Genomic DNA, 11326 nt, shown 5'->3' on the forward strand with positions numbered 1-11326 from the left:
CCGAAAAGATTTGAGGAGATTGAATGGGATTGCAAGTAGGAAAAAGATCATGCAATGAGTTACCAGAAACGGAAAATCAAAACACGGAAATGGAAACAAAAACAGGCATGATTTGCTATTCCTTGTTACAGAGACTACATCTAAAACATGGAATGGGGATTTGGAACAGGAAGGTGGAACGGGAATGGAGAACGGAAGCCTGAAAATGGCCATTCCTTGTACCTGTGGCACTGCCCAATGCATGCATACAGAAAAGATTTGGACCTCCCTTGTATGCAGCATATAGACTATACAGCTTTCCACCCTCTCTCTCTCATTTGTGAGAATGCTGTGGGCCTGGGGTTTGCATTAAAGAGAACCAAGCACATTTTATAACAGTTCGCTATATCTGCATCAATGCTATCATGAGGCTATTTTTCCTTGCCTTGTTTCTGCATAACAACGTTTGGAGAGGGACGCATGGCTTTCTGTTCATTGGTAGCAATTAAGAGCCTCAACTGTTGGAACAAGAGCTGGTGAAGTGCGTCATGGCTTGCTGGGATTGTCCCATATGTCTTGTACATATATCCTTTGCCAAGATTTTATAGCAACCCCATATTAGGCAAGGTTCAGACTGCGCGGTGGAACACATAAGTGAGAGGCGTGCCTTTGTGCTAGCAAAATTCAATTGGAGAAACTGACAGAGGGCTCATTTCTGTGGCCACCAAAACCCAGGCAGCCTCAAACACCATGGACATAGTCCTGGGCGGAGCGTAAGATGCGGGCAGAGCGTTGAACTCAGGGCCCCACTGAGCGCATATCCAGACGAGCTGAAGCGCTTTGTGTGAACACCGCTTCAGGCAACAAACCTTCGCGCAGTTTGAAATCGTATTTGCAGCTATGGAGGTTGTTACTTGCATATTAAAAGGAGGGGGAGAAGGGAGAAAGGCATACAAATTTTTTATTGCTTTGTTTAGATTGTGAAAGGTCCCTTTATCTACGGGCTTCTTGACTTCCTTTGTTGGCACTGCAGGTAAGGCCGGGTCTATGGAGAGGAAATTTGCTAGCATGGCCATAGGGCTTAGGCCAGTTGAGAGTTGTCGAGAATCTATGTTGAAGCCATGTGCTTGGTCCCAGAATCAGACCGAACGCTGAGGCGATTGCCAAAAAGTGCACACACTTCGAGGTTTGCATGCCCAAAATGTACCCAATGGACCCAACAAAAATAGGAATCTGACTCATGCCGTCCACCTAAAAAACACACCCTCACAAGTTACAACTAGCTATCTGTGTGGACATATGTAATCGGCAGTGTTAGGATTTGAAGGGCAACCTATTCTTTCAAAAGATGGGTTATAGAAAAATGCACCCTTCCCTATAGAAGGGTCTATTTTCAGTTTGCCTTTCCAATGAGAAAATTTCACATAATTTACAAGGCAAGATACTATATTCTGTCAATGAGTATAACCAATATACATATAGATATTGTAAATGAGCATTAATATATATAAAATGTTTTTTAATTAGCCCTTCCATTGGCATGTATTCTATTTTTTCACCCTTCTCTATAGAAGGATAATTTTTGAACAAGCCCTTCCAATGACAGACTCAAAAAAACTTTGGCCTTCATACGACCGGCAAAATGCCTTAAGAAGGGCAGATGGGCGTCAAATCCTATCACTGGTACTAATCGGGCACAGTGGTGGGTGGACAGCCTTTTCCTTTCGAGAAAGGATTTCGTGGCAGGAGTTTGTGCATGCAGCCGTCTCTGGCCAGATACGCAGTCCTTCTCCCATGTGCTTTTGGCGTGCGACCTACTTACAGGGCATTGTTGCTTTTGTTTTTTGCCGCCGAGGGCTTCGAGTAAAACCTTTCGCAGGTTGGTTCCTGCTCTCTCTCTCTCTCTCTCTCTCCTCCCCCCCGGCCCCCCACACCTCTCTTCTTGCTGTGTGAATTGTTCTTTGTTTTTTGCAAGTGCCTAGCATATTCATGCAACAATGCCCTTGATTTTCTGTGAAATAGCATGTCATCACATATACATAGACCAAAAACAGAGAGAGTGATAACGCTTTAAAATCAAAGACTTCATGACGATGGATAGGTACACAGACCAAACAAGCTGCACACACACAAAGAGAGAGAGAGAGAGAGAGAGAGAGAGAGAGAGAGAGAGAGAGCAGGTGAGCTTACAATTCCATTTTGTTCGCTTGAATATAAAAAATCCTTCCATTGTGTCTTTTATTGAGACACCAAGTCCAAGGCGCTAACCATAGGATGTACATGATCTATGACTTCATCTCAATATCCTGCTATAACTAAGACTTGAACACATCTGAGGCCCAAGATCAAATTACATGTTTGATTTCACAATCAGGCGCATTCCAACCTTCTGTCCCAATGATTTGTCAGCCTGTAGAAAAAGACGGGAGTGTAAAATACAAGGATAATATGGTATAGGTACACCAGTCCTCTTAATTTATTAATGAATCAACAGGATTGTTTGCACATGTTAAGAGATTAAAAGGATTAAGGAACATGCTTGTGATAAGTAAGGCAGGTAGATGTTGCCACCCGAGGGTCGGAGAGCGCATCCACTCACTGGTCAATGAAGTGTTATGGGCATTGGACTTGTTAATGCAACCATTATCTCATTGTTATTGTAATTTGTAACCCTCATCACAAGCATGGGATCAGCTGTGAGGCCAAGCATTTCCAAGACATTGCTTGCTGTCTACTGAAATCTTTTTCTGGTCTGCTCGAGGTGTGCTCTACAAGCCATAGTGAGGTCTCTCTTTTGGATTGTGTGGTCTTTGATGTCCACATTATTGCTATTTATCTCACTGGCCCCCAAGGTGGAATGATAGCTCTTCTCAACAATTGAAAGCATGATCTTTGCAAAAGAAACTAAATGTGTTGCATCTGCATAAGACTCATCCTGAGAGTACTCATTTGTAAGCCACCAATGTATCTCTGACGCAGTATGCTCTGTCTTTTTAATTGCTGTTTGTTGGCTTGGCTTGGTGGAAAGCTTTATTGTTGTTGGTTAGACTCTGTGAATATGTACGAACTGTTGTTTCCTTTCGACAAATGGTCGTTTCATCGAACGAGTTTTCCGTCAGAGAACACTTCTTAGGCCATTGTGAGGTAGGTAGACCACCCTTTCTTGCCCATTGGTAGCTATTTCAACCTGTAGAAGGTTTTGTACATGTGAGAAACCGTCAAGGAGTGTCTCGTACGACAATTTTACCAGACTAGTAAAATGCGAAACCAACAAAACAGGACGATGTAAATGCTCAGGAAAGAATGGGTAAACTTGTCTCGTTTTTCATCTTTAACGAGTATACAGAATATAAATATGGAGTTCGATTGAGAGAAATCAACTTTGCTACTTTGAGTCAGTGCATGCCGTATCAACAATTGAAGAATTGCATGGGCGTTCGGCTTGTTGATTTATCTATGATTTCATTGTGCTTATTATAACTTGCAACCCTCACTAGAAGCATGCGAGCTATGAGTTCAAGCATTTTCAACGCGCTGCTTGCTGCATGCTGAAATCTTTGTTCGAGGTGTGCTCTAAAATCCATAGCTGTGAGGTCAATCATTTCCACTACACTGTTTGCTGCCTGCTGAAATCTTTCTCTGGTCTGCTCGAGGTGTGCTCTAAAATCCGATGGGAGTACATTACAGAATATGCCAACATTCTCCACGTTATGGAGCTCGTGTTGAAAGGATCTTGCCCGTAGATCGAGATGCACATCAACATTCTCGTATTATTGTAGCCTTTGTGCTGGGCTGAGAACATGTGCACGCATGCGAGAAGGCCCTGTTCCAAGATGTCTCGACGAAGCAAGCATATCCAAAGGGGCGTGCCTGATAGTCCCAAGAAAAGCACATTCGCGACCTAGGTCTGTAAGATTCATGGTCCAGTGTTTAGAGAGACATTTAGAGAGACGCTTGACCTGCTTCTGGGTGTCTTTTGCTTCTTTCTTAGTTTTGCATTTCCTTCCGTTATGGTGGATCCTGGCGATCTCCACTGTGGCACTAAACACTGGTGAATATGCCTCACTTGTCTTCATCACACTATGAACCGACATAGGCAACTTCCACTTTTGTGCATATCTCTGTAAAAGGTTCTTACATGGTCCTGATTTATGCAAGTGGTCTATTCCTCTGTTTATTAAAGCCACCCATGCAACCTCTGATGCATGGGTGGCTTTAATAATTGCCATTTGTTCTGTCTTTCAATTGCCATTTGTTCATTTTGTTTGTTGGCTTGCACCTTCGTGGAACCTCATGGTGTTTGATGGTATGTCAAGTTTGGGCATCTGTAATCTCTCCTGGCCTACTGCTTGCCTAGTAGTTTCAAGACAAGTGAGCTATACTGCTTTCATTTCTTGTGGATGCTGGCTTGATGGAAAGTTTTACTGTTGTTGGTCAGATTGTGTGAAGAAGTGTGAACCCTTGGTGTTTCCTTTCGACAAATGGTTGTTGAATCGACTGGATTTGCCGTCAGTAGGATTCACGTCAAGCCATCCGACTAGGTCTGTTGCATGGACTCTCTCTCTCTCTCTCTCTCTCTCTCTCTCTCTCTTAGTTTTTGGGGTATTAATAGCTTAAATGAGTTATGGTTTGAGCACTTGCTGAACCGAGTAACATAGGCATTGATTAAGAAACATGTTTTTATGGGAGATGTCTTTTAAGATAAGATAATATTGTGTATAACTTGTCATAAATAGCCAATGCAACTCTTGTGTTTATTCATTTGCCATATTTTTAATTGATTATCATTATGTTGTTCACAAGCCACTAATATCATTGTTCTACAGTGAGAATAGAAATGACATGACAGAGGAGAATAAATATATCGAGCGAGTACCTACTAAAATTAATCAATCCGAGGATGATCGTCTCTTCCACTTCTCTGACCTATCCTTTAAGGAAACTTTGACAGATAATCGTTGATTCGATTAATTCTGTCATTGTCCACGCCAACGAATGCTCACCTTCGTAAAGCCTATTGACTCGTCTCTCTTCCACTTTCCTCGCTCGTCTTCCGAAGAGCGTATAAAAAATGATTCTTGCTTTAGTTAAGATCACCGTAGTTTCATCCGCACAGTGAGCCCCTATTCTCCCGCATTGACTCATCCTCCAAAGAAACTTTGACAGATAGTCGTACTTTGGCTACATCTGCCATCATTGAATCTACATGGTGAGTTTATTTTGCTATGTTGACCATCTTCTAGGAAGACTTCGTTGCCATAGATATGAACTGCCCGTTGCTTGCTTTTGTATTGGTCGTAGTCACCCGCACGTAGGTTTGGAAAATAAACTATTAACTAGGGGCCGACTTATTAATACATATGTAAGTTTGAAAAATTAACTGGTAGCGACAGATGATCGTTACTTCGATTCAATCTGCCGTTCTCTGAATCCAAGAGTGATCATTTCTTTCACTTTGCTTATCTGTCTTTTGGGGAGTCTGGCAGATAATTGTTTATTCGATTGGTCTGCCATTGTTCAAACCAATGAGCGATTTATTTCATTGACTCATCTTTCGAAAAAACTTTGACAGCCAGCTGGCACTTGTTGAATCTGTATGATGAGTTTATTTTGCTATTCTGATGATCTTTTGGGAAGACTTTAACAGATGACCGTTACCTCAGTTCAGTCTGTCGTTTTCCAAATCCAAGAGTGATCGTGCTCGCTTCAGTTGGAATCATCGTAGCTTCATCCACACAAGAAGCCTCTTTTTTTGCATTGACTATTTTTCAAAGGAACTTTGACAGACAATCACTTCACCTACATCTGCCATCGTTGGATTTGTATAGTGAGTTTATTTTACTATCTCCATCGGCTTCTGGGAAGACTTTGATAGAAAATCATTACCTCGATTCAATTTACCATTCTCTAAATCTAGGAGCCATCACTTCTTACACTTTGCTAATCCGTCTTTTGGGGAGTCTTTGCTAGATAATCGTTGATTTGATTGGGTTTGCCGTTGTTCAAACCAACGGTCAATTTATTACGTTGACTCATCTTTCGAAGAGACTTCGACAGACAATCGTCACTTCAGTTATATTTGTCGTCCTTGAAGCTGTATGATGAGCTTATTTTGGGAAGACTTCAACAGATGACTGTTTCCTCAATCTAATTTGCCATTCTTTAAATCCAAGAGTGATCATCCCTTCCACTTTATTGATATTTTCTATTGTTTTTTCCATTTTGTATAATCATAATATGATTGTCACTTTAGTTGAAATCTACGATAATTTCATCCATGCAGTGAGCGTCTCTTTCATTGTATTGACACATATGTTGAAAAGGCTTATGAGAGATGGTCGTCATTTCAACTATATTTGCTGCTGTTTAATTTGTATGGTGAGACTTTTTTAATTCGCTTCTTGGATTCTCAAATCCAGTTTCTTTGCTCTTGAATATTAAGCACATTATGAGAACATCAAACTAAAAACAATACGATTGTGCATTGTTGTTTTATATATACAGGAAAAAAAAGTTGGCATATTTCAAGAACTATTTGACTAAATATTGCATGATCTAAAATTCACACAGTTTGCTCTTCTTAACAAGTGAAATGTGTTTTTAACAATCTGATATATGCTGTGATTTTATCACCCTTTATCATAAAACACCTAACATTTCAAGGAACCGTAGGTAGAAACCTTCTTTATATGTTCTCAATAAATTGTTTAGAGTAGTATATTAGTATTTGTGCAATGCATAGTTTACTATATTCAAGAATATATCCAATAGAAGAATATTACAATATCCAATCAATCTCGATCTTTATGACCTTTAGGTTCCACTTTACTACTACTGATGCTGACAAAATCAACATTGTCTTAACATCATCTCAAGGATATAATTATCAGAGGTAAAACATAACTTAAGAAACCCGTGATAATTATCTTAATCACAGATAATTAGTTTAGTTAATTATCTCATTAGAAAAACATTGTTTTTAAAAGAAAATTAAAAGAAAAAAATAGACAATTAAATTCAAAATCTTTGAGATAATTATCAAAGGTAAAACATATCTTAAGAAAGCCGTGATAATTATCTTAATCATAGATAATTAGTTTATCTAATTATCCCAGTAGAAAAACATTGTTTTTAAGAGAATTAAAGGAGCCTATTAATTTAAAAAGCTTTAAGATAATTATCAGAGGTAAAACACATCTTAAGAAATCGGTGATAATTATCTTAACCACAGATATTAAGTTTATCTAATCATCTTAATAGCAAAACTCCGTTTTTAAAGGAAAAGTAAATAGAGAAATTAGCAAATTAGACTAAAAAGCTTTGAATTTTTTTTTTCAGAGTTAAAACACATTTTAAGAAATCCGTGATAATTAGCTTAACTACAGATAATTAGTTTGGCTAAAATTTTAGTAGAAAAACACTGTTTTAAGAGAAAAGTAAACGAAAAAATTAGTACATCTATGGTGAGCATGGAGATCGTGCCAATCTTAAAACTTCTTGAGGAAGCTATCTGCGGGCCGACGACATAAGGTAATCAGGTGCGTCAGATGGAATCTAGTGGCGTCAGGAGGTCGAATGAGGTCAATACTTGCACGTGGATAAGTACGGACACTACGTGGGTGTTTTCTTGTGATGATTATGTAGAAAGGTCATCATGATGACTATATTTGGGGACCACTTCACGTGATTGCGAGATGCATTATTGGAAAAAGCTGAGTGCCAGTTGTGCGGATGAATGTAGTAGGGTGAGAACTATGCACTGCTAGGCCACTTTTTGGCATGTTCGGGGTCCGTTTGAGATCAACTAAAAGGCCAAAGGTGAAAAACCTGAGAGAAAATAAAAAAAAACGTGGAAAGAAGAGGAGGAACAACCGCAATTGAGTTTTTCTTGCTTTGGCCATAAACTGCTCATCCGAGGTCGGATTTGAGCGCTTAGACATTGTAGATTGGGGTTTTGAGCCGTTCCAGATGCGATGGCGCTGTCTATTTTGCCAAATTTCTCACTGTTTTTCTACTGTTTTTGCTGTGTAAGTTTCTCCTATGAGCGAAGCTTCTGTCTCAATTTGTGATTGTATCTGCATAGTTTATCCATATTGTGTGAGCTATTTGCTCCATTGGTGTTGGACCAAGCTCAATTGTATCTAAACATAAAAAATTCTCCTCTTTTGAGCTGAGTTTTCTGGGTGTGTGCATCTCTCTCTATGTGGAGTGGGCAAATGGATAGTCTCTCTCCTCTCACTCCATCAATGTGTTCCTTGTCTCGGCCAGGTGGGTTGTGTAAGCCGAGTGGTTCCCCATACTGTGTGTGTATCATCCCAAGAGTGTGTGCTGGGTGATTATAGAGACGTTGTGTATGTTTTCATTCGGTTCACATTCTTTTGGTGCTCCCACGGAGGATATTTTTCGAGTACCTTCTACTTCGAGCTTCAAGCTTCGAGATTTGTGATTACAGATCATATGTCACATGTTATAGGTTATAGGTTACAGATACAGGAACAGAAACAAGTGATTCACACATGTACAAATGGCTGGAGTAGAGTAATTATGATTATGGTTTGAGAATCTTTTGATGGTTATGGTTATGGAATCATGTTATGGTCATGGTTATGGTTTGAGAGTCTGATTATGGTTTGGGGATTTTGTTATGGTTATGATTTATGAATCTTATTGTGGTAATGATTTTGAAATCTTATTATGGTTATGGTTTTCAATCTTGTTATAGTAATGGTTATATTACTCATAATACTGCTTAATTTTTAGCCAAATTGTCGATGGAGTGCGGTTGCTTTTCCACTCTTTCTTTTGAGTAGAGAGGATTGGTTTTTGGTCTACTTTACATGCAACACAAACTGCCAGTTCTCTTTGCTCAATTTTTTTGTAGGTTTTGGCGTCGGTATAAGCGTCCCTATAAGCATCGGTATGCACATGAGAAATGTGTTAAAAATCAGTATTGATATTTTTCAACACGTATATCGACGCTTATTTCAACGCTATCATATAGACACCTATATCGATGCTCATATTGATGTTTTAGAATTTTAAAACCCGTTTATTTGCATCTATATAGGTGCCGATTTTTGCACGACGAATTGTAGTTCGGTGGAGTGCGGTTGCTTTTGCACTCTTCCTTTTGAGCAGAGAGGATTGGATTTTGGTCTACAATACATACGGCACCAACTGCCAACTCTCTTTGCTCAAATTTTTTTGCAGGATTTGACATCGGTATAAGCATTCTTATAGACGTCAGTATGCATGCTGATGAGAAATGTGTTGAAATCAGTATCAATATCTAAGTTGCATTTATACATCCATACAATAAAAATTATATGTATAATTTGGTATTATACGTTATATATCTGTATTGTACTTAGATATCCAAATAAAACATATTTTGATCGAAATATATTATACTCTAAAAAAAAAGCACCACAACAATTCGTTCAAACTGTCGTGAATATGATGCTTACGATAGAGACAAAGAGAGAGAACGTAGCAACATGTAATAATTTTTTCTACTTCTTTTTGTTTTTTTCTCTAACTCTGTCTTTTCTAGCACTGTTGTTCTAGAGTATTGCTCACACCTCAGTGTCATTTGCAAATCAGGGCCCTCTGTTTGGCTGTGTTGACCCTCGTGTCACTTTGCAAAGAGAGATAGAGTTTAGACACTCGTCCTTGGCTATGTTGATCCTCGTGTCACAGTGCAAGGGGGGTTTAGACTTTAGAAGCTTCGTCCTTGACTAATATTTTGATGACCTCTCCCTGTCCCTGGCTATTGCTGACCACCGCATCGCACTGCAAGGAGGGACTAGGTATCTTAGATCATTTGTTCCTAGATGTTGTTGATCATCGTGTCGCACTGCATGAAGATTGGGTTTGATAGATTCTTCGTCTCTGATTGTTACTGACCACCCTATCGCACTACAAGTAGGGGTTATGTATTTTGAATCCTTTGTTCTAGCCTGTTTTTACTGACCATCATGTCGCGCTGCCAAAAGATTGGATTTAATAGATTCTCCGTCTCTGGCTGTTGCTGACCATTGTGTCGCACTGTAGGGAGAGGTTAGGTATTTTAAATCCTTCGTTCTTGGCTAATGTTGACCACCGCATCGCATTGCAAGTTGATTAAATTTAATAAATTCTCCATCTTTGGCTATTGTTGACCATCGTGTCGCACTACAGGGAGAGATTAGGTATTTTAAATCCTTCATTCCTAGCTATTGCTGACCACCACATTGCACTACAAGTTGATTGGGTTTAATAGATTCCCCATCTCTGGCTGTTGCTGGCCACCGCATCGCACTATAGGGAGGGGTTAGGTATTCTAAATCCTTTGTCCTTGGCTGCTGTTGACTACCACGTTGACTCAGGGAGATTGGTTTTAATAGATTCTTCGTCTCTAGCGATTGCTGACCACCACATCGCACTACAGGGAGGGGTTATGTATTTTTAGATCTTTCATTACTGGTTGTTGTTGAACATCATGTCGCAGTGTATATAGAGGTACCATATCATATAGTTGCTCATTTCAAAATACTACTGGTCATTGTGTTGCTTTGCAAAGAGGATTATTGTAATTTTAGAATTATAAATAAGCATTTTAATTCATGAAATGTTTTTATATTTTTCTATTTTTAATCATATAAGATATATATTCTAGATCTATCTTTCTTTGTGCATTTTTAGGCTTCAGTCATGGTAGAGACAAAGTTATTGCATAAGCATCGCAAAATCATTTGTGATGCTCTTATTTTATCTCTCTATGGAGCTTCAAACGATCATTTGCATCGAGCATTTGATCCACTTCAGGCAAAGTTTGATGATTTTGTGATTGAACTTGTGGAGCAGTGCTCGTTGAAACTGTGTTGTCCATTTCCTATTTCATTTGACCCAGCCCTTCACATTAATGGAGTTATGCACAACACAATAAAGAAATTATTGGGCCCAAGTAATTAGAGGCTTTGAAAGTATGGTTCATCCAAAAATCAAAGGCAAACATGGAATCAGAGAGCGAATGCAGCTTGTGGCACAGCTACATTCAGAATTGAAGAGCAAGGATAGAGTCAAAGGCTCTTCTAAATGTCTTAGGACTGAAGAGTATGTGCCTCCTCCTTCAGGTGCTGAGCCCTTAGCTGTACACATGGATGATACTACATGTCCTCTTGTCCTACACTTACTTGGGGACCACTCTATCTTTCACCTGCAAGAACTCCAATTAGGTGAAGGACATTTTGCAAATGTTAACCAAGTTTCACTGGCCTATCCCCTCTTCAAAGATCCTGTCTATGCAGCAAATATCTTCAAGGACCAGATAGGAAGAAAGCAAGCTTTACAAATAGTGCTAGAGGAA

The sequence above is a fragment of the Adiantum capillus-veneris genome, chromosome 2 (assembly GCF_014529385.1).
Source record: "Adiantum capillus-veneris isolate H3 chromosome 2, ASM1452938v2, whole genome shotgun sequence".
Classification (NCBI taxonomy): Eukaryota; Viridiplantae; Streptophyta; class Polypodiopsida; order Polypodiales; family Pteridaceae; genus Adiantum; species Adiantum capillus-veneris.